This window comes from Peromyscus eremicus, chromosome 9, assembly GCF_949786415.1.
Source record: "Peromyscus eremicus chromosome 9, PerEre_H2_v1, whole genome shotgun sequence".
Taxonomy (NCBI): Eukaryota; Metazoa; Chordata; class Mammalia; order Rodentia; family Cricetidae; genus Peromyscus; species Peromyscus eremicus.
The window spans coordinates 8,916,151-8,938,767 of record NC_081425.1 but is presented as its reverse complement, the minus strand read 5'-3'; the positions used below and the strand labels follow the sequence as shown (position 1 = coordinate 8,938,767).

The 22,617-nt window shown below is 37.2% G+C and overlaps 1 protein-coding gene and 1 long non-coding RNA gene across 2 annotated transcripts in view; one reads left to right on the top strand and one right to left on the bottom strand.

Annotated features, from left to right (window-relative positions):
- The window catches only part of Gpc5 (glypican 5), a 646,525-nt gene that overhangs the window by 506,709 nt on the left and 117,199 nt on the right, over positions 1–22,617 (top strand). The window lies entirely within an intron of this gene.
- Positions 14,225–15,415, bottom strand: LOC131919152 (uncharacterized). The gene is made up of 2 exons (XR_009381174.1): positions 15,091–15,415; positions 14,225–14,303 (listed from the first exon to the last, which is right to left on the bottom strand). It is a non-coding gene; the product is annotated as an uncharacterized LOC131919152 (long non-coding RNA).

The window sequence follows — 22,617 nt, the reverse complement described above, 5'->3', positions numbered from 1 at the left end:
CTTCCTAGATTTTAGTTTTGGCATTTATTTTATATTTTTTGAGAAACTTGGGAATGTGGTTCATAGATTTTTGCAAAGCAGAAGACACAGTAGAGCATCCCAAAATTATAGTAAAAATATAGAATGAGACACTTTGCTGTACTGCACCTGCCTCCCCACGACATTCTTTGCACATATGTCAAGAGCATTACATTCCTTGGAGCAACTGAAAAATGACCAAGTTTGCTGTTCTCAGCTGCTTAACGCACTTTCACCTTGAATCCTGGGAAGAAATTTTAATCTGTCCTGAAAAGGAAATAAATGTCTTCATTTTATACTCAAACTCAGAACAGAACACAAAATTCCCAGAATTTAAATTGGGTAGCAGTCAGTAAGCCACAGTGTCTCACAAAGAGAAAGTAATTCTTTAATGGATTATTAAGCCAAGAAGACATTAAGAATATTTTCCTACATATTTTAAAGGAGGATTCATTCTTCACAGTTCTATGTCACAAAAGCAGAAACATGAAGTTAAATTGAAATAGGCACACACAAATATGAGAGTAAGAATATGTACAAACAATAGGAAAGCATCTATTCTAGTAGTTAGGTTTCTCTTTATGGTAAAAAAAAATGTGGTAGGAAGGGGGCACATATAAAATCATATCAAAAGTTTTCTTCAAATAGTGAAGACAAAGAATACCACCAGCTGGCAGTTCTTTCCACTGGCAAAAGGAAAAAGAGACTGTTCTCTCCTCAGTAAGTATAAGCTCAGAGAGGCCAGTGGAGTGGATCTAAGTAGAGGCATGTAAGCTGCCTCTGAGCCACTGCAAACGGCCTGCTCTGCTGATGTTTAGCAACAAAGAATAAAACATCTGAGAATGCTGACATCAGTGTGGGAAATCCTGGGGTGTTTAACACCATTTAAAAGTTGCAGGAATAAAATTGCTGCGTTGAATATGGAAGGTAAGTACTTTGTTCCCCGGCCTGGGGAAAGATGATAGAAATTCACAGTCTGATAAAGAGAAGTTTTTATTTTGTTCTTTTTCAGTGTAAGTTGTTTGGTTTCTCAAGTTTAAAAAAAAAATGGAGTTATATTCCATATGCAGTATATGTGTCCATACTAACATTTGACAAATCATAGCCAGTCAGTATTTTAAGCCCATTTGGCCAAAGTCGTACATGTGTTAAGTGTGTAGAAAAACATGTTAAATATTTAATCCTTGATTTTGATTTTGATAATACACACCAGACGCTTTCAACCCCTTCTTGCCATAACACAATTGTCTTCTTTCCTTGGTAAACACACAGGAAAGCAGAAATAACAGATCGTTCATAACTACTATATCCAAGAGAGCAACAGAGAGTGCACCAAAATGTCACACCTCAGCGTTCAGACAGTGTGGCTGCAGAATGAGGGAAAATCACATCACTACCCCTGCTCTGTAAGAAGATTAAAAGAATCCTCTTGCTGTCTCTCTCTTGTAGGAAGTAGATTATAAACTGAACAGCTCCTCCTCCTCCCCAGGAATTCCAGAAGTTCATCCCAGGACTGTCGCTAGAATTCCATGCAACATGAGGACAGGATAAATCTGTTTTCCACAGAGTATGTTGTCTCAGAAGTTCATTCACAGAAAATCAGTTTTAACTTTATTTTCTCAAAACCTTGATTCTTTGTCAAGTACTTAGTACTGACAGCATAACTTCTGCAGATATGAGTACTCCCCTAGAAGCTTATGTCTCTGTTCATGCAATTATGTACTAATGGCTGTAAACAAGTAGACATTAGGAGAATGGTGTCACAGGCTAGCACGGACATAAGGCCACACTGGGGAGACTGTCACTCCCTACCTACTGTGCCCCTGTCTGGTAGAGGGAAGTAGGAGCCTAGGACAATTGTTTGGACTTCACATGATGGCATCAAGTTCTCACTACCTTAGCCATTAAGAAAAAAATACTTTTCTTTTTGTAAAGCAATACAATATTGATATTAAATAATGCTACAATAGAATGACTTAATATAATTGTAAGCAGAAGAAGAGGGACAATTTTTCAGCTCACAAAACTTTTCCCCCTAGAACAATTTTAAAAAGTGCTCACTTATTCTAAGTGTGTCAGTTTGACAAATGTGCTCAGTAACTCATCCTTCACGATAATCCCTACTGTACTAATGGTCAACGGAACTAGAAAAGCAAGCATGGCTTTCAAACTCATAGCCTCAAAGAATAGCACATGTTGGAGCATTTTGGAGTACAAAATACTTCTTATTATTTCAATACATATAAAATTGAATTCACATGTTCAACACACACACACACACACACACACACACACACACACACACACACGAAACAAATTATGAAGGATTTGAAACTAGAAAACCCTTAGCCTTATATACTATTTCTCAATTCTTTTGTCTTTTTGTCTAAACTTCCTGCTTGCTCATCATTTAACATTACCCTGGGTTAGTCTCCTTTCTAAATTTTTATACTCCACCCACATTTGCACCTGTTTGCACATGTACATATATAAATTATAGGCTAGAATTCATATGCCAGGGAGAACATACTTAGAGGCCCGTATAAAATGCATGGGTAACAAGAATATGACACATATACACAATACAATATTGCTCAGCTGTAAAGTGGACGGAATAATTAAGTTTGCAGGGAAATAGATATACCTAGAAAGTATAAAATTAAGCTAAGTGACCAGTGCACAGCAAGGGGTAACTACAGGTTCCCACTTGACATTTTTTCATGTTAAAATCTGATTCTATCCTGATTACAGTTTCCTTCCCTCCTCTTCTCCCAGTCCCTCTCCACTTCCCTTTCCGTCCCAATATATCTTTTCCTGTCTCTCATTAGAAAACAACAGGCTTCTAAGAGATAGCTAAAAGTAACTAAATAAAAGAAGATAAAACAAGAAATGTCACATCGAATTTGGACAAGGAAACCAATAGAAGGAAAAGGGCCGCAAACGAAGGCACAGAATCAGAGATCCTTTCATTCTCCCATAAAAATACTAAACTGAAAGGTATAATAAGTATACACAGAGGACCTGGTGCAGAACTGAGTAGGCCCTGTGCTTGCTGCTTTAGTCTTTGTGAGTTCCTATGAGCTTTTCTCAGTTGATCTAGAGGTCCTTGTACTTCAGTTGTCCTTCAACACCTCTAGCTCTTACATTCTTTCTACCTCCTCTGAACCATAAGTGGAAGAATTTGGTAGAGACATTCCATTTAGAGCTGTGTGTTTCAAAGTCTCTCTATATAATGTCTGGCTGTGGTTCCCTGTATTTATTCCTATCTACTACAGGAGGAAGCTTTTCTGATGATTGATGAATAAGGAACTGGTCTATTAGTATAGAAGAATACCATTAGGAGTTATTGTATTGTTACTTTTTTAGGAGCGGTAATATTTGGTTTTACCCTAAGTCTCTGGATGATCTAGTACTTGGTTCATGGTCACTCAAGCAGTGTCAGGCTTGGGTTTCATCTGGTGGAGTGGGCCTTAAGTAAAATCAGACATTGGTTGGTTACTCCAACAGAATTTGTGCCATCATTGCCTTAACATATTCTGTAGGCAGGACAGATTGTAGATCAAAGGTTTTGTGACTGGAATGGTGATCACATTTCACTTTTGGTAAAATGCAGAGTACCTTCCCATACCAAAGACACTAGAACACAGGGGTGAAAGATTATATGTAGGCACCAGCTTGACCTCTCCACGTTCAATTAGTTGTATGGGTGTTGTGTTCAGCAATGGGACCTTAATGTCAGTTTGTGGAGAGAAAATTATTGTGTTAGCAATAACCTGGATTGTCTGGGGATCCCCATGGGACCCCTTTGGCCAACAACTCAATTAGATTTAACTCAGTTCCCACAGAAGTTTCACTTCGTAATAGGAGATGGCCAGTGGGGTCTCTGTTTCCCACGTTATTTGGAGACTTCAATAGGATCACCTTCATATATTTTAAGAAGTTTGTACTGTACTAGGTTTCCATACCACCTCTTAAATGTCCTTCCTTCTCTATACCCATCTGTCCATTTGCCTGCAAATTTCAATATGTCATTTTTTAATGCTAATACTCCATTGTGTAAATGTACCACATTTCTCTATCTATCCATTCTTCTGTTGATGCACATCTAGATTGTTTCTAATTTCGGGCTATTATAAATAGATGATGAATAAACATGATTGAGCAAGTGCCCTTGTGGTAGGATGGAGTGTTCTTTAGGTATATGCCCAAGAGGGGTACAGTTGGATTTTGAGGTAGATCATTTTCCATTTTTCTGAGAAACAGCCATAGTGATTTCCATAGTAGCTGTATAGGTTTGCACTCTTAATGGTGTTCCCCTGATTCTACACAATCTCCAGCATGAGCTGTTATTTGTTTTAAGCTAGGAATTAAAAACTCATTCTCCCTCAAAATTTTTCCCAGACCAGCCATCTTCCATATACAGAATTTCCTTGGTTTATGCTTCCTTTCTTTCTATAAGCTTCCTGATTTCACTGTGTGTATGAATGTGTATGTGCATATGTGTATAATATATACATAATTTCTAGGTTTTTACACCAATTTTGTGTTTTTAGTGATTTCTGTGGTAGATGTTGTAGGACAAATGACATTTCTCCTTTTTATGTGCTATACCCTCCTCCCACAGCTCATTTTATCTGTCTGTATGTATGCATTATATATGGACCTGCATCCTTATATATGTATTTAATCTGACTATCTATGTATCACTAGAATTGAATCTCAAAGAGAGAAGAATTGAGACCATGTTTACTGCTGTGTCTCCTGCACTTGCAATAGTGTCTAAGATATAGCTAGTAATCTACAAATATTGTTCAACAAATGATTGAATGATGGTACTGTAATGGCACCTAAGTGTTTTTCATTCTTAGAAAATAAAGAAATCGAAATGCAATAAATTAATTTTGAATAGAGAGAGATCTCCTCAAATGTAGAATTTTTGTTTTGTTTTGTTTTGGTATTTTTAGTGTTTTGAAAGTCACAAGTAGTCTGATCAACAATTATGTAAGTACAAAGGACAATGAAGGATCTTTCATGCGTATCACTTCATGGTTTCAACAAAAGTCATTTTCCTTCCTAATGTTTTCATGAGATGAAGTATTTAGTCCAGTTCAATCTGCTCTAGAACACCCTGCCTAAACACATGTGTAGTGTGAGAACAACATATATGAGGCTTCCAAAGACAAATGGACAATAAGTATTCTCTGTCTTCTGAAGCAATCATAAGAACGACATCAAAAGTTATCACAAAGGGTTAATGATTAAACTAAACCATTTCTGTGAAATGTGGGGTTTTACTTTTCCTGCACAAACTCAGGTTGTTTTATCTGTACACTGTGTACTTCTGTAATAAGCAATTAGTACTCACTGGGGCTGAGAAATTGTGTGTTCCTAAAAAGTAAATAAGTATTGATTTCTGTCTAGCTTGAAGAGTTTTTGAAATTCTGTCTTGCACAAAAGTGATTCACCCTTACTTTTGTCTTACATTAGGCTCCAGTTCCTCTCTGAATGTAGATCCATAGCCCAGGAAACTCATGATCTTTGATCAAATGTATCAGGAACCATGTTTATTTAAGTTATTTCCAGAAAGAATAACTCTTAAGGTGCCAAAGTATTATTACCAAGGATGACCGTGATACTGGATATTCTGTTTTTCAAATTATAACAATGATGACTGAAACACCCTCCACAAACACACATGCTTAGAAATCTAGTAGAGGCATAATCTTTAATTAATTTTGTTAATTTCATAGATTGTAGACTGAGAGAACAATCAAGCTGTCTGGCTTTTTATGGTCTGCTCATTTGTTAATTAAGTTTGTTTTATCACATAGTCCATTTTTATAATATTGTAGCAGACATAATTTTGAAGGTTATACATCGTGCCTTGAAAAAATTAAATTTATTCATATTGCTTAATGAGTATTCATAATTAAATGTGTCTTATAGATAATTTTCTTGTGACATTTAATATGATAAAGGTGCACCATAAAAATTCAGTTAGGCAATATGTATGCATTTTATTCCAGCAAAAATAATTTTAGCAGTTGTCATGGTCTGAATATCAATATATAATAGGATTTCTATTTATTTACACATCACATAATGGACAAGTTGCATATTTTAAAGTAAAATCCTAATTGACACTGCTCATATATTTAAAACCTTGTCTTCATTTGCCTCATAACTGATCATAATAATAAAACCTTTTCAGTTTTCTGAAAAATAGAATTTGTTATCTTAAAAATATATTATAAATATTTTGAGAACTTTATACAGTGAATTTTTATCATATTCATACTCCTGCTCCTCCCAAATCCACTCTCATCTTCCTACCCTTCCTGCTCCCTCTTTGTTTTTTTAAACCCGTGCATCCCTGTTTCTGTAGCCCAGCCTCTTTTAGGAGCAGGGACTTGCCCTGGAGTGCAGTGAGATCCCAGGATTCACTGATTACATATATATATATATATATATGTATGTATGTATGTATATGTATATATATGTATATGTATATGCATATATATGTACAATAATAAGTCTTTAGGAGTCCCTTTTGTACTATCTATTTTCGGAATAATAGTAAGAGGTTCTCCCCTGTGCCTATGACCATAGGTTCTTGTTATCATTAATGGTTGCATTTATCAGTTCCATTTCATAAATAAGGCCTTAAATCCTATCATAAAAGTGGTTGATAACATCTGTAGCACTCTTGTAGCAGTGAGCATGTGTTCAGAGCTGGATGAGATGGGTGATTTCTCTTATCATTTGGTAGTATATATAGCACCTTTCAGGACTATTACAGCTAGCTAGAGATGAAGCTTCCAGTTGAGTGACACCTAGATTTCTTCATGTTCTGTAACTCAAGTCTTACTCTTCAAACACTGAAGAGTAACCAAGAGCACTGGCAGTGATGTTTCAGGTCTTTGGGACCTCATTAGCCATCTGAAAACAAGAACCTCTTCTTAGGACTGGGGTTTTTATATAAAAGTCTATTTGGTATTCTGTATGCTTCTTGTACCTTCATAGGCATGTCTTTCTTTAGGTTGGGAAAGTTTTCTTCTATGATTTTGTTGAATATGCTTTCTGTGCCATTGAACTGGAATTCTTCTTCTATCTCTATTATTCTTAGGTTTGATCTTTTCATGGAGCCTCATATTTCCTGGATGTTTTGTGTTAAAAATTTGCTGGATTTAAATTTTTCTTTGACCGATGAATCTATTTCCTGTATCGTATCCTCAAAGCAGAGATTCTCTCTTCCATCTCTTGTATTCTGATGGTTATACTTGCCTCTGTAGTTTCTGTTCATTTACTCAGATTTTCCTTTTCCTGAATTCCCTCAGTTATGTTTTCTTTATTGCCTCTATTTCAATTTTCAAATCTTGAACTTTTTTCTTCACCTGTTAGTTTTTTCTTGGGTTTTTTGACTTTAAGAGATTTTTTTTCCAATATTTTTGTTTGTCTTTTCCTCCATTTCTTAAGGAAATTTTTTATTTCCTTTTTAAGGCCTCTATCATCTTCATGAAGTTGTTTTTAAGGTTGTTTTCTTCTGGATTATCTGCTTTGGAATGTTCAGGTTTTGCTGTTGTAGGATCACTAGGTTCTGGTGGTACCATATTGCTCTTTATGTTGTTTAATGTGTTCTTACACTGCCGTGTACCCATTTCTCCCTTTAATCCAAACAGGTGGGGCTCCAGGTCGCTCTTCTTCCAATTGGAGCAGGTGGGGAATCTGGCTCCTCTGGTTGCTCTTCTTACCAATCGGTTCAGGAGGGAGCATATGGCTCCAGTGGTCACTGTTCCCAATTTGTTCAGGGTGGGCATATGGCTCTGGTGGGCACGGATGTGGCAGGGGATGGTTGGCTTGGCAAGGGGGTGGGGAAAGAGGCTGCTGCCGGGTCTTTGGGGCTGCAACTGCTGGGGAAGAGGGGCACAGAATGTGCCCCCAGAGCCTAGAGGCTTGAGAACTGAGCTGATCAGTCCAGAGATTGGGGCCTTACCTGTTCCCAATCGGTGCAGGGTGGTTGTATGGCTCTGGTGGTCACTGGTACCGCAGGGGATGGTTGGCTTCAAATCAAGTTAATTATTAAGACAATTAAACATAGATAAAAAATATACTAAGAAAATATATTGTTTAGTGCTGTGGGATGGTCTGTATGTCAAATGTGTTGTTGATTGGTCAATAAATAAATCACTGATTGGTCAGTGGCCAGGCAGGAAGTATAGGCGGGACTAACAGAGAGGAGAATTGAGAGAACAGGAAGCTGGGTGGAGGAGACACTGCCAGCCGCCATCAGGACAAGGAAGATGTAAAGTACCGGTAAGCCACAAGCCACGTGGCAAGGTATAGATGAATAGAAATGGATTAATTTAAGCTGTAAGGACAGTTAGCAAGAAGCCTGCCATGGCCATACAGTTTGTAAGCAATATAAGTCTCTGTGTTTACTTTGTTGGGTCTGAGTGGCTGTGGGACTGGCGGGTGAGAGAGATTTGCCCTGACTGTGGGCCAGGCAGGAAAACTCTAGCTACAGTTTAGCTCTTAAGAAAAATATTTCGGAGCAGATTACCTCTTGCGTTTCAGGTTTTTTTGTTTATTTTTTTGTTCATTTTCCTTCAGTTGCCGGTTTTATGCACACACTTCATGGCACTCATTCATGAGTTTCTTGGTGTCTGTGTGATCTAGTGTCGGCCTCTGTTTTATTCTTGATAATGAATGCTAAGCATTCTCTCTTCCTCTTAATATTGCTATAAGTCAATCCAATTCTGTTTTTGTGTGTTTGTTTTTTAAATCTATTTCATTGATTGCCTTCTATTTCTCTTCTGGTTTTGATTTCTAATTATAATTTCCTTCCTTCCATTCATGGATTCATTTTTTTTTCTGGAGTGTTCCCAAGGGATCTTAGTGACTTAACACTTTCTATTCTCATATAAATATTTCCTGCTATTATATTTCAGTACCAGTGCATCTGAATTTACCTTTAAATTTAACTGTGAATTTGTCTATTATTCCACCCATTCCTTATTCTAACACAGACTTGAAGACATATTAGTGAAATTGTATTTTCACTCGAGACTTCTTTTTGAATGTAGAGTTCATAAAAGTGTGTTGTGCACTGTGTCATCACCATGTCTGAAGATCTCCTGATACATTTGTGTCACCTATTGGACTCTAACTTGATTTTATTGTGGCTGGAGAAAACAATTTTATGAGTTCAATTATTTTAGATGCATGTCTTGTTTTATATTTTTCAGGATCTCATGCATCTTGGAATATGTACCAAGAGTACCCAAAAAACTATTTGCCCTGAAGTTGTTGGATATTGTTCAGTCATGGTGCTGTTACATTGATAAGGGCCTATTGAAGAGTCCAGCTATAGCTATATATTTGTCTAGGTTTGTTTTTTTTTAATAATTTTTATTTTTTATTTATTTCAGTTTTTAAAGTATCTTATTTTATATTATGTATATGTGTTTGGGTGTGAGTGCTGTGCTCACAGAGGCCAGAATCATCCAATCTCTCTGTAGCTGGATTTAAGGTGGCTATAACATAATCAATGTAGATCTGGGACTGAACTCAGGTCCTCTGCAAGAACAGCATTGCACTTAATGGCTGAATCATTTCTTCATTTCCAGTTCTCTCTGTTTGGGCTTACCATATTTGGATCTCTGTTATTGAATTTTGATTATTAAGAATATAAATGTAAAAAACCCAGTTCAGCAGATGATCTCAAATCAGTCAGCAATGACTTCTAGAGAGCATAAGATATATATCCACCCATGAATGCAAACAGACTCTCTCCAAATACCTGTGACTCTTAGGAATGATGTGGGGTTTTTACCTCCAGAACTGGTATCTGGCCCAATTATTGAAGCAGCCAAAATCAGTAGTTGTGAAATGCAAACCTTAGAGTAATGGACATTTTTAAAGAGACAAGTCACTTAAAAGTATTTCAACATTTCATTATGTTTTCTGCATTCTTATAAATTCCTATATCATTAAGAAGAAATGCTAAATGTAAAATTCATGTACATATTTTAAAAGGAAGTTTAGTTTGTTAGCTTTCTATAAAAACACACAGCATTTTGGAAGGTTTAATATATTAAGAAGAGACGAGCATGAGGAAATGTAATATCATTCCAACCCCTATGCCAGAACCAAACTTGACAAAGGGCGGGCTACTGAAATCATATCTTATGCTTGTGCTGGGAACATTAAAATCTCTGCTTTCACTCTGCCTATTCCCTGTCATTGTGCTTAAGTCACATATCAAAAGGAGACACAAGATGAGAAAAGTAAGTTTAAATAGTTTATGTTTCTGATCATCTCCAAGCTTAGAGGTGGGACAATTTGTGTTATACATTTAAATGGAGCTTAAGAATAAAGGCCAAAAGCTGAAAAAAATCAAAGTTATCATGAAAAATACATAATGAATATCAAAACTTTGAAGTTCTTCTGTATGTTTGATGTGTATTTAATGTTGTGACATAAATGTTTTAATTAGTCACAAACACAAATAATTGATAAGAATCATAATATATTTTTAGTTGTACATTCAAATATCTTTCTGTAGCAAAATCATTTTTATTATTATCTGAGGTAATGCTTTCTGTTACAGACTACTTAAAGCGACTGATTCGGTAAACACAGACTAATAACTATATCAGTAGTATTTTCTAAATATTATTACATTCTTTGGTGCTCAGCTAAAGTGAAATATTGGTATATATATATTATGAATCAAATTATAATAACTACTCATTAATTTTACTAAAATGTACACATATACTATTAAAAAGAACATCTATTGTTTTGGCATTTAAAAGGGTATGTATTGAATATATATTTTGAAATTTTTTTGCTAATATCTCTGTATAAAAATATGTCAGTAGGATGTGAGATATTGTTGTAGGTAAAATAATTGTACTTTGTTTGGGGACCTCCAGCTCACAAATAATGACACAGAGACTTTTTATTAATTTGGAAAGTTTAGCCTTTAGCTTAGGATTTTAACTTAAATTAATCCAAAGTTTTTAATCTACGTTCTGCCCCATGGCTCTTTACATTTCCTCAGTATTACACTTTCTGACTGGCTCCAAGTTTTCTGCACCTAGATTCTTCCTCCCAGTTCCTCTTTCTGAGGAGAAGTCCCACTTCTCATCTCCTGACTAGCTGTTGGATGTTCAGCTTTTTATTAAACCAATCAGGTTGCACCTTAGAGATGCATCTTTACAGTGTACAAACTATTATCCTCCAACAGTAAAGCACTTCTCTCATTGTTGTAAGGTGTAGTAGGAGAGCTTCTTCCAGCTCCCGCCAAGCCCGGGCAGTCCTGCAGCCCATTTATAAACACACAGACTCTTATATTATTTAAACTGTTTGGCCTAATAGCTCAGGCTTCTAGATATCTAGTTCTTACATCTTAAATTAACCCATTTCTATAAATCTATACCTTACCACATGGCTCGTGGCTTACACGTTGGTATTTATGGCAGCGGCTGGCAGCATCTCTCTGCCTCAGCCTTCCACTTCCCAGAATTCTCTTCTCTGCTTGTCCTGCCCGGCTACTGGCCAATCAGCGTTTTATTTATACAGAGCGATATCCAGATTTTAGATTCCCAGAACTCATGAAAAAAGCCAGGAATTTTGACAGGAACCTCTAGTCTCAGCTGTGGCAGGATGGGATTTGGAGACAGGTGGTAAGAAACCCTGTCTCAAACAAAAGATGGAAGGCATCTGAGAAACCATGGTTTTCCTCTGACCATTACATGTGATGATATATTGTGTACCCTAATAAAATTGGCCTGAAGATCAGAGAGACAAAGGAACAAGCCTCTGCTACATCTTACCTCTAAGACTTCTCAGCCTGAAAAAGTGCTTCCCAAGCAAAGACATGAGATCTCAAGGGCTGGGATTAAAAGTGTGTCCCACTACTGCATTGCTCTGTTTCTCTCCTAGACTGAGTCAATCTCATGTAGTCCATGGTGGCTTTGAACTCACAGAGACCCAGACAGATCTCTGCCTCTTGAGTGCTAGGATTAGAGGTGTATGTTCCACTGCCTGACCTCTATGTTTAATCTAGTGGCTTGTTTTGTTTTCTGATCTTCAGCCAAAGTTTATTAGGGTACACAGTATATCATCACAATTACATGCATTCAAACATATATGGATGTGGACAGACCACACTTTTATATACTTAACACAATCATGTATACACAAAAGAAATTGTGCATGAGTCATGTATCAAGAAGAACAGGATAAACAAGTTCAAAAATTTTATGATTCTCTATCTAATATATATCTGTCTTTCTATCTATCTTCATTATCATCTATCCTCTCTCTCTCTCTCTCTCTCTCTCTCTCTCTCTCTCTCTCTGTCTGTCTCTCTGTCTCTGTCTCTGTCTCTGTCTCTCTCTCTCTCTCTCTCTCTCTCTCTGTGTGTAGTATTTGTGTGTATAATTTTAATTGCTTCTTTTATATTGTTTAAATTTGTGTTCATGCATGCATGTGCTTTTATTTATTACTTAAAGGGGAGATTTTTATTCCTTTTATTTTCTTTAAGGCTTTAGTAACTATGACATATCATCCTACCAAAATAAAAAAAGAAAGTAGTATTAAATTCTGTTACTCTGTTTACAGCAAAATGATGATAAACTGTGGTATATTTGCTCTTAAATAGTTCATATAGATAAAAGAGATGCCATTTTAGGGACATTCCTTCTATTCTATGAGCAAAAACAAATGGATAGAACTCTTTGTTTTTTATCCTTTGACATTAACTGAACCTTGTTTATCAAATCCTGTCATATTGAAGCATGCATTAGTTTTGTTTGCTGCTATAAAAAGGTGCAACATATTTGGTGACCTAGAATGACATATTTATTATCTTATAGTCTGTAGGTCAGAAAGCTGACATTACCATCTCTGGATTAAAATCAAGATATTTCTAATGCTTTGTAGGTTTCCACCAGAAGAGTCATTTCCTTACCTTCTCTGCTCTTAAAGCCTTTTTTACCTCCTTCTCTAATTCCTGTGCTTGTCCATTTAACAAGTGTGTAGCTTGAGTTTTCCTGTCTGGCCCACAGTCAGGGCAAATCTCTCTCACCCGCCAGTCCTACAGCCGCTCAAACCCAACCAAGTAAACACAGAGACTTATGCTGCTTACAAACTGTATGGCCATGGCAGGCTTTTTGTTAACTGTTCTTACAGCTTAAATTAATCCATTTCTATAAATCTATACCTTGTCACATGGCTCGTGGCTTACCGGCATCTTCTCATGCTGTTTGTCGTCATGGCGGCTGGCAGAGTCTCTCTGACTCAGCCTTCCACTTCCCAGCTTTATTCTCCTCCTTGTCCCGCCTACACTTCCTGCCTAGCCAATGGCCAGTCAGTGTTTTATTTATTGACTAATCAGCAACACATTTGTCATACAGAGCATCTCACACAAGTGTAAAAGCCAGACCTCCCTCACCCCAGCCCCCTGCCTCTTGATTATTTTGTAGACTCATTTTTCTTTCTTTTTTTTTTTTTTTAAAGATTTATTTATTTATTACGTACACAGAAGAGGGTGCCAGATCTCATTACAGATGGTTGAGAGCCACCATGTGGTTGCTGGGAATTGAACTCAGGACCTCTGGAAGAGCAATCGGTGCTCTTAACCTCTGAGCCATCTCTCCAGCCCGACTCATTTTTCTTAAAAATTGGGTCAAATATCAGCCACACTGGTGGAAGTCCATAAACTGTAGACTAGTGGCTGTGGAGCCCCCATGGGACTGGACTAGGCCCTCTGGATACGGGAGACAGTGGCTTGGTTCGAAATGTTTGGGGGGCACCCAGGCAGGGGGATCAGGATCCGTCCCTGTTGCATGGGCAGGCTTTTGGGAGCCTGGTACCTGTGGTGTGATGCCTTGCTCAGCCTTGGTGCAGTGGGAAGGGGCTTGGACCTGCCTAGGCTCAGTGTGCCTGGCTCTGCTGATTTCCCATGGGAGACCTTTATTTGGGGGATGTGGGGATGTGTGGTGGCTTGGGAGGGAGGGCTGAGGGGTGGGAGGAGGTAGGATCTGTGGGTGGTATGTAGAGTGAGTAGAAAATTTCTTAATAAAGAAAAATGAAAAAAGATTATCTGAGAGTCATATAAAAAAATTCGGTCAAATTTTATATATTATGAATGATGATATGCTATTACAAACCAAGAAGAAAAAAGAATAGGTTCCACTTATATTTTCCAGTTAAAGCTTTTATTCCTCCTCTGTATCACTTTCTCCATCTGGTAAGGAAAATGACACTGGTCATACCTATTTGTCAAGAAATATGAGTGGTTAAATATGGATACAAATGCACATGAAACACTTAACAAATGGTTTGGGTCCACCACGGACACCTCAGGACTACATGGCACAAAGTTGTGTTGTGTTATTCTTAGCAAATGAAATTAATGTACTTTCATAATGTTTGGGGTTATCCAACCACTAATGAATTTCCAGACTTTGCATATCTATAGAATTTTAGTTAAATTATTGATATGTATTTTTAACTTTTAGTCCCTTCTTGGGTATATGTACACACAGATAAACACAGAAAAAATTACAAATGTGTATTAAAGTATTTTAGTCAAGTATATGTATCAATATTAATGTATTAAAAATGGCTCTAGACTTGGCCTATTACTGCTAGGACAATGGTTATGTTTATCTAGCATTCTCAAAGTGTTTGAATCGGCCATGATAATAGCCTTCATTTTACATGAAAACTTTGAAAATTGTCCTGAGGGCATATACAAATTCAATTAGTTAAACCATTGATTGACATTAAGTGAAAGACTTTTTTAAATAGCTTCTAAAATTTGATTAAATTCTTTGCATTATTCAATATGGTAACACTATTATACCTATATTACAGAAGAAATAGAAAGGTTTAGGAAAATAAAATTATTAACTCAAAGTAATATAGCTTTAAATTGCACAGCCAGAATTTAAGTCTATATAGGTTTTACTTTAAAGTCTATAGTCATAAGCATCAAGTTTTGGGGCTTGATAAGTTGAAGAATCAATATTTAGTCAAAAGAAGACTATGTGTTCTCACCTTTTAAATCTAGTTTGTGCTGTTTGAATAAGCCATTTTTGTTAGCATTTGATTTTCCCACTTTCTTTTTCTTAATGGCTTTAGTTTTTACAAGACTCTTGGCACTGCTGTCACATGTGGAACTTAGTTATGTTCCAGAAAAGAAATGCATGCTCTTAACCATGGATCCATCTTCTGTCCCCTTAATGTAGTTTCCATCTGTGTTTTCTTGATGGCTAAGGATGTTGAACACTTTTTAAAATATTTATCAGCCATGTGGATTTCTTCTTGAGGATTGCAAATGACTTAACTACAAACTAAGAATGGACATCAAGACCTCAACAGATTGAACCAATTATGACATCATATATGCCCAATGTGAACATGGAATGTGGTAGTGCATTCCTCTTATGTAGTGGCTAGTTTTCCATCAACTTGACACAAGCTCAGGTCATCGATTGAGAAGATGCCTCTATTGGCCTGTAGGCAAATCATGGGGGGAGGAGGCATTTCCTTGATTAATAATTAACATGGGAGGGCTCATCTCATTGTGGTCAGTACCACCCCTGGGTAGCTGGCCCTGATGTTGTAAGAAAGCAGGCTATACAAGCCATGGAGAGAAAGCCAGCAAGCAGCATTCTTCCATGGCCTCCGCTTCAGATTTTGCATCCAGGTTTCTGCCTTCAACTCTGAACCCAGCATTATTTCAGGATGGAATATATGCTGTAAGCTGAAATAAGCTCTTCTCATTCCAAATTGCTTTGGTTATGGTGGGGTTTTTTTTGCAGCCTGCAAGAACTCTGGGGTTTTGGATGCCTACATTTCCTCTGTGGTTCCAAGTACCTGTGTGGCCTCTGGGGTTTGGGGTACCTGCTTGGTCTCTGTGATTCCTAGTAGAGTATGACCTCCAGTACAGCAGAGGTTTTCTTCCCAGGTTGTGGGCTGGGATATGGAGCTCAGGGAGGGAATGCTGTTGTAGTTGGTGCAGGTTGGGGCTGTTGGTTCATCTTTAGGGATTGTTAGCTGGTGGTGGGCAATATCTTATCTGGGGTCTCTAGGATTCTCCTGGCCTCTGGTAAGCTGTTGGAGTTGTGGGCCTGAATATGGGGCCTAGTGGGGGGGATTCAGTTTGGGGCTGCTGATAGGGTTTTAAGGAGTGTTAGTAGTCAGTGGGTGGTATTTTACTTTGGGTCTATGGATCTGTCCTGGCTTCGGGTAATGCAGAAGTCTTCTGAGGAAGTTGTGGGCCAGAATACAGAGCCCAGGGCTTAAGGAAGTATTGGCAGAAGGTGGACTATATTTTACCTGGGGTTCCAATGACCAGCCTGGCCTCCAGTTAAGCAGCCAGAGTTGTGGGCAAAGTTCTATGAAATTTAAACAGCATTTTCACTACTGTGTCATGGATACATTGATAAATGATATCCCATAGTATTGCCTGTTTTTATAGTGGCTGAAATTAAAATAGAATTGGAATGCATTGGTTGTGAAACTCTACTTTGAACAAGATTAATTAAATTAAAAATTAATTTAAATTTTTAATTTTTAAACTGAATTAATTAAAATTAAGTAATTAAAAATTAATCTTGGCAAGGATCTGATAGAGGTAGCCAGCATTAGTGGCCTCCTCTGTAGATCACCAGGCTTAGGATCTGAAATCATAAAGATCTCATGAGTTTAAAATGAAGATTCCTTTTGCTAATGCATCTAAAACTGTATCCTCCAAAGACTCAGTTGGCCAGGGGTCATTTGCTTGGGTTCCAGGTACATCCCGTGGTTTTGCGAACACTGTGAGAATATACATTATCGTGTAGCAACTTTCACTCTCAATGCATAGCCTGCCACTCTTCACAGCTGGCCCCGAGTATCTCAGTGATGTGAAAGGACATAAATTAAATTTGAGAGCAGGCCTTTGTTCAATTCACAGAGGACCCATGTGAAGATGATTGAGTGTCGTATGTGCTGTACCATGTCTGATGCTAATGTGCACACAATTTCTTTTTAGGTGAAAAGTAAAATAAAAGATTTATGGAGTTTTAAATGAAAGAGAAAACTTTTTCCTAGCTTCAGTTCTACTTATACCACTTTCCAAATAGAGGGTAAGCTGTGTGATTTTCTTCAGAATTTGATCAGAGCACAGTGACACTACATACTGAATCATAGTTGAAACATGCAGATGATGTCCCAAGACATTTTACCATTTTATCAAATTTTATTTTCAAAATGTTTCAGTAATGCTGGGTGGGAATTATTTTAACTCTAAGTTGCAGCACGTGATTTTCAATATCTCTTATTCATTTCTTCCCTAATTATGACTCCACAACTTCCCATACTCTTCTGAAAGGAATTTCCACAATAACTTATGGTCTTGAACTAAACTGTTCCAATTGCTCAGCAATCTAACAAATAAATGGAGACTCTGAATGGATGCCCCCTTGATAAACAGAGGTAGTGAGAGGGGGATTAGAACCAGATACACAAGGATTTCTAGGCCAGAGAAAAGGCAACCTTTCTTCCCCATTCTAAAACACTAATATTTATGTCTCCTCTCACCGAAAACACTGGTATACAAAGTATTTTTCAACAAGATGATTGAAAACAATAGAAGTAGTATGAATAAATTCTAACAATTATGCTGTGGATATCATTCTGTATAAATAAAACACTGACTGGCCAGTGGCCAGGCAGGAAGTACAGGCGGGACAAGGAGAAAGGAGAATTCTGGGAAATGGAAGGCTGAGTGGGAGAGTCACTGTCAGCCGCCGCCATGACAAGCAGCATGTGAAGACGCCGGTAAGCCACGAGCCACGTGGCAAGGTATAAATTTATGGAAATGGATTAATTTAAGATATAAGAACAGATAGCAAGAAGCCTGCCATGGCCATACAGTTTGTAAGCGATATAAGTCTCTGTGTTTACTTGGTTGGGTCTGATCGGCTGTGAGACTGGCAGGTGACAGAGATTTGTCCTGACTATGGGCAAGGCAGGAAAACTCTAGCTACACAATTACTTTTCAAATATATATGTGAATTAAAAAACAATGTCAACATGATATGTGTTGATGTAGAGAGAAAAACAAGTAAGGACTGTTGGCAACTTAATAATGATAACTTCTGAGGATGACCTGACTTTGCATTATCAACAGGCTCAAATCTGAACACTACACAAAATGATTAACATTTTCATAATACTGCATACCTGCTATAGTGAGAAGCATGATCTCCCCAGGGGAGAAAAAAACCAAACTTCTTAGGACTCATTAAGTCAGTGGCACTACAATAAATCATAAGCCTGTTAAAAGGAAATAGTTTAATATAGACAGACTAGGTCCAGCTGTTTCAATATCATATAGCATATGGAGCTTAGTAATTGAACTCAAATGATAGCTGTTAAATCATTTACAAGAGTGTTCGGCATTAGACTTCTATAAAAAAGGACAACATAATTCCTAAGTTGCTGCTTAGGGTGAGTAACATGCTTTAAACTATAGGTGAATATCTTCCAAATTAACTAATTGTTGGTTTCCATGGAATACCTTTGAAGTAGAACCTAAAACATGTTTGTTCCAGGTCATTTCAGGGTATAATTTATTTGGTGATTTGTTTGACTTCAGACTAACACTTTTTTCATGGTTTTATTTTTTATACTTTGTTTGCTTGTTATTTTTAAAAAACACCAGGATTTCTACTTTAAAATAATGTTCACTTAAAAATACAATCTTGTCACCCTGTGAATATCTGTAGTTAGGACAAGATAGGGGCAAAACAATACAAAATGATGTAGTTTTAATATGCTTATAACAAAGAAGAAAAGTTAGTTGCTAAAAATACTTGTGTCCTGTCATTGGGGATGTGAGATATGCATCAACTAAGCAGAAAGACCTGCAGGATCCTATCTCATGGGGTTATGTATCATGTACAGTAGAATTTACCCGCTACGAACAGACACATTCTCTGAATGAGGATTCACTAACACAACCATTTATCAAGTGAATTGCTTGTTATAATTTCAATTTTATCTTAAACCAGAGATATAGGCCTTAATATATACTTTTTGTTTGGGTGGTGTGGTATGAGTCATCCAAAAGCTTTGGATACATGCTCATTTGGGAAGGACAACAAGAGAACAGCAATGGATTTGTGGCTGCAGTATCAGCTACCTACCTATAGAATATGAAATTAGCATGAGCCTGCAAATGACTTCTGTCTCCTGTTTTTGTTTCTCCAGTTCATGGGAGAGTCCTTCCTTCTGCCTTTAATCTATAGGTTAACTCACTGTCTATTCTTTGTTTTTTTAGTTTTTTCTTCACCTGTTTAACCAATTCCCTTGGCTAAATTCCCTTATTTTAAACCCTTAGGATAGTTTCTGTCTTTGTAGATGGATCCTGACTTGTACAATCTCAAGCATCAACTTGATGTTTCCAGAGGGAGGTAGTAAAACAGATGAGGCATGCTCATTTCCCTCACATTATATATCAAACGTGACAGTATAGATACCCTAATGCAGTCTATTGAAAATTAACCATGAATCTATTACTCACCAAAGGAAACTGAAAGAAAAAGTACCAGGAAAATTGGTTGGAATCATAATGATTAGAGAGCATGTAACAGAAAGGAAATGAACCAGAGCTCCTGAGAATTGTCGCAGAAACGGGGATCCTCTATATCTAAACTGTGTGACAAGCATACAGTGCAACTTAGCTGTCAGTGTCAAGCAATATTAGGAAAAGGAAACAGAAGATAAGAGAGCATTTTTTAGGTTTTTGTCTGTTCTTGTGTTGTGCTTTTTTTCTCTGAGAAAGGGACTCACTCTGTGTTTCAGGCTGGCTTCAAATCTGTGTTAATTCTCCTCTTTCAGCTTCCCAAGTGCTAGGATGACCTAAGAACCACCATACCCTGCTGCAGTAGGATGCATTAAGACTGTTTTAAGGCTTCCATTCAGAAGAAAAAGATGTTTCAGAACTTTCTGTCCATAGCTTAGGACCAGAGAACAATAATGTCTTGCCTTAAAGATTTCTCATCTTCCTGTTAGACACATTCAGATTTCATTGTTCATGACTTCTTAAAAGCTTTTGATTACTTTTTTAATTTTTAAATTATTTTTTTAATTTTTGAGATTATAACATAATTATATCATTTTCCAAACATCCCTTTCCTCCCTTAAATTCTTCCAACATACTTTCCCATTTCAAATTCATGGCCCATTTTTATTTAATTGCTGTTATACAAACACACACACACACACACACACACACACACACACACACACACACACACATGGACACACACACCCCTACCTAAATTTGTAAATACCACCTGCTCAGTACATATGATAGTGTTTGTATGTACATATTTTCAGGGTTGACCCTTTGGTACTGGATAGCCAATTGTTATCTTCTTTCTTGCTTGTGTAAGACTATTTCTCTTGTGCTCAGATTTCTTTAGCTGCCTATAGTAATTTGTCTAAATTTGAGTCCTCATATGCCCTCCTTCTTCCATGTTAGCATGGCTGTTGTTGTCATCCTTGTTCACGTCATGTTTAGGTTTTAGATATGTTATTGAGACTTCATGGACCAACTTTGGGTCCTTTTTAGAAGACACAATCTCACAGCAAAACTTTCTGATTTTCTGGCTCTCACAATATTCCTGTCTACCCTTTCTGCCACAATGACCCCTAAGCCTTAAATTAAGGATTGTTTTATAGATGTTTCAGTTATCACTGGCCTCCACACCTCTACATTTTGAACAGTGTGGTTTTCTGTGATGCTCTTTGTCTGTTACAAAGAGAAATTCCCTCAGTTAGGGATGAGATTAACACTTACCTGTGGATATAAGGACAACTAGTTTGAATTTAGTTACAGATTTTGCTGATTTAGTCAAGTGCCAGTTGTGGGTCCATGACTTCACTAGCCTTAGATAGTTGCCTAGGTTTCCAATACCAGGAGTGCCTTCTCTCTCCTTGAGGGGGTTTTAGGTCTATTTAGAGAGCTGTTGGTTACTGCCAAGGTATTTATGCCACTACTGTTCATTTTGGTGTCTTAAGGTTCATTTTGATGTCTTAATTTGACTTTGTGCACATTCTGTTCTCATAGTTTTCTCATGTTCTGCAGACTTTCTTTCTACTTTCCAGGTTGCCACTCATGCAGCTCAGCCACACTTCCCCCAGGCAGACTTTGAAGCTTCCTTTTCCTTTAGCTAGATGCTTTTTTCTTGAGGAAATTTGGGCTTAGTAGCAATTTGTAGGATCTCCTCCTTTTCTTCCTCCTCCTCTTAATTTCCATAAGTCTGACTCCATCTCTGGTTTTGAGCTCAAGATTCAAGATCACAAATATATCGGAACTGAACCTTAAGCTCCCTTTCATTTTTTAAGTTTCTTGCCTGTTCTGAAATGTGTGGAATAGTTCTTCCTCACATAGTTACAAGCAAAGAAACACTTATGTTATGTCTGCATCTAATAAGACACACAGTACAGCATCTAAATCTGATAATCCAACAAATCATACCCTTGCTATGTATTGAAGAACTGTTAGCATGTGAAGTCTACTATAACCCAAATGAACAAGTCATCTACCTACTTTTATTATTGAGCTGCCACCTTTGCTTATACCAGCAGCTGTAGAAAGACATGAACATGGTCACATCTGTATCTCATAATGTTCAAGAGCTGTATTCTCCTCCTCATTATCTGCCATCTATAAATTCAATTGTCAATGTTTTGATCATGAAAAGTTGCTCAACTGTGTATGTCCACTTGACTCTTTCTCACTCCACTAGCCTTTGTACCTTGTCTATGCTTAACTCAAATTATTATTTATTATTATTTTTTTTTTTGGTTTTTTGAGACAGGGTTTCTCTGTGTAGCTTTGTGCCTTTCCTGGAACTCACTCTATAGCCCAACAAAAACTTCTTGGGAGCCATTTATAGTGATTTGAGCCTCATAAGTTTCCTTTATTTACTCTTCAGTGGCTATAGACTCCTGAATATTTAATGTACCTCTAACCTAAAACCTGTCAATTTCATAAAAGCGTTTTTTTTTTTTTTTAAATCTGGTCTTGTTCAACATCATAATCTGTTACATTCCAGAGTTTCTGGTATAAAGTATAATCTGATAACTATTTGCAAAACAAGAGAATGAACTTTAGAGATGTAAAAAAAAAATCTTAGTGCTCTAATCTTAAGGTCACCATTTGGAAGGTCAGTAAACACAGAAAATCTGACCAAATCTGGGCAAAATGTGGTGGGAGCCATATGACTTCTTTGGGGAACAATTCCTGAGAATAACATGAACAGTTCTCCTTGTGTCAAAGACCCAGGGAACCAAGACCTAGTTGGAAAGAACCTGTGGACAGCTGACTGCATAATTCTGGGGATGAGTCTGGAAGCATATGTACTACCTACTCTTTTTGCTTTTACTGTGCTAGCCAAACTGCTGACCTGATGAGTCATCATGGGTCATGAAGTTTAATATTACATATTTGAATAACTGTTCTGCAAAGAATTGTTTTAAACATAAAAGCTTTAAAGAAATGCTATTAAAGAGATAGTTTCAAGT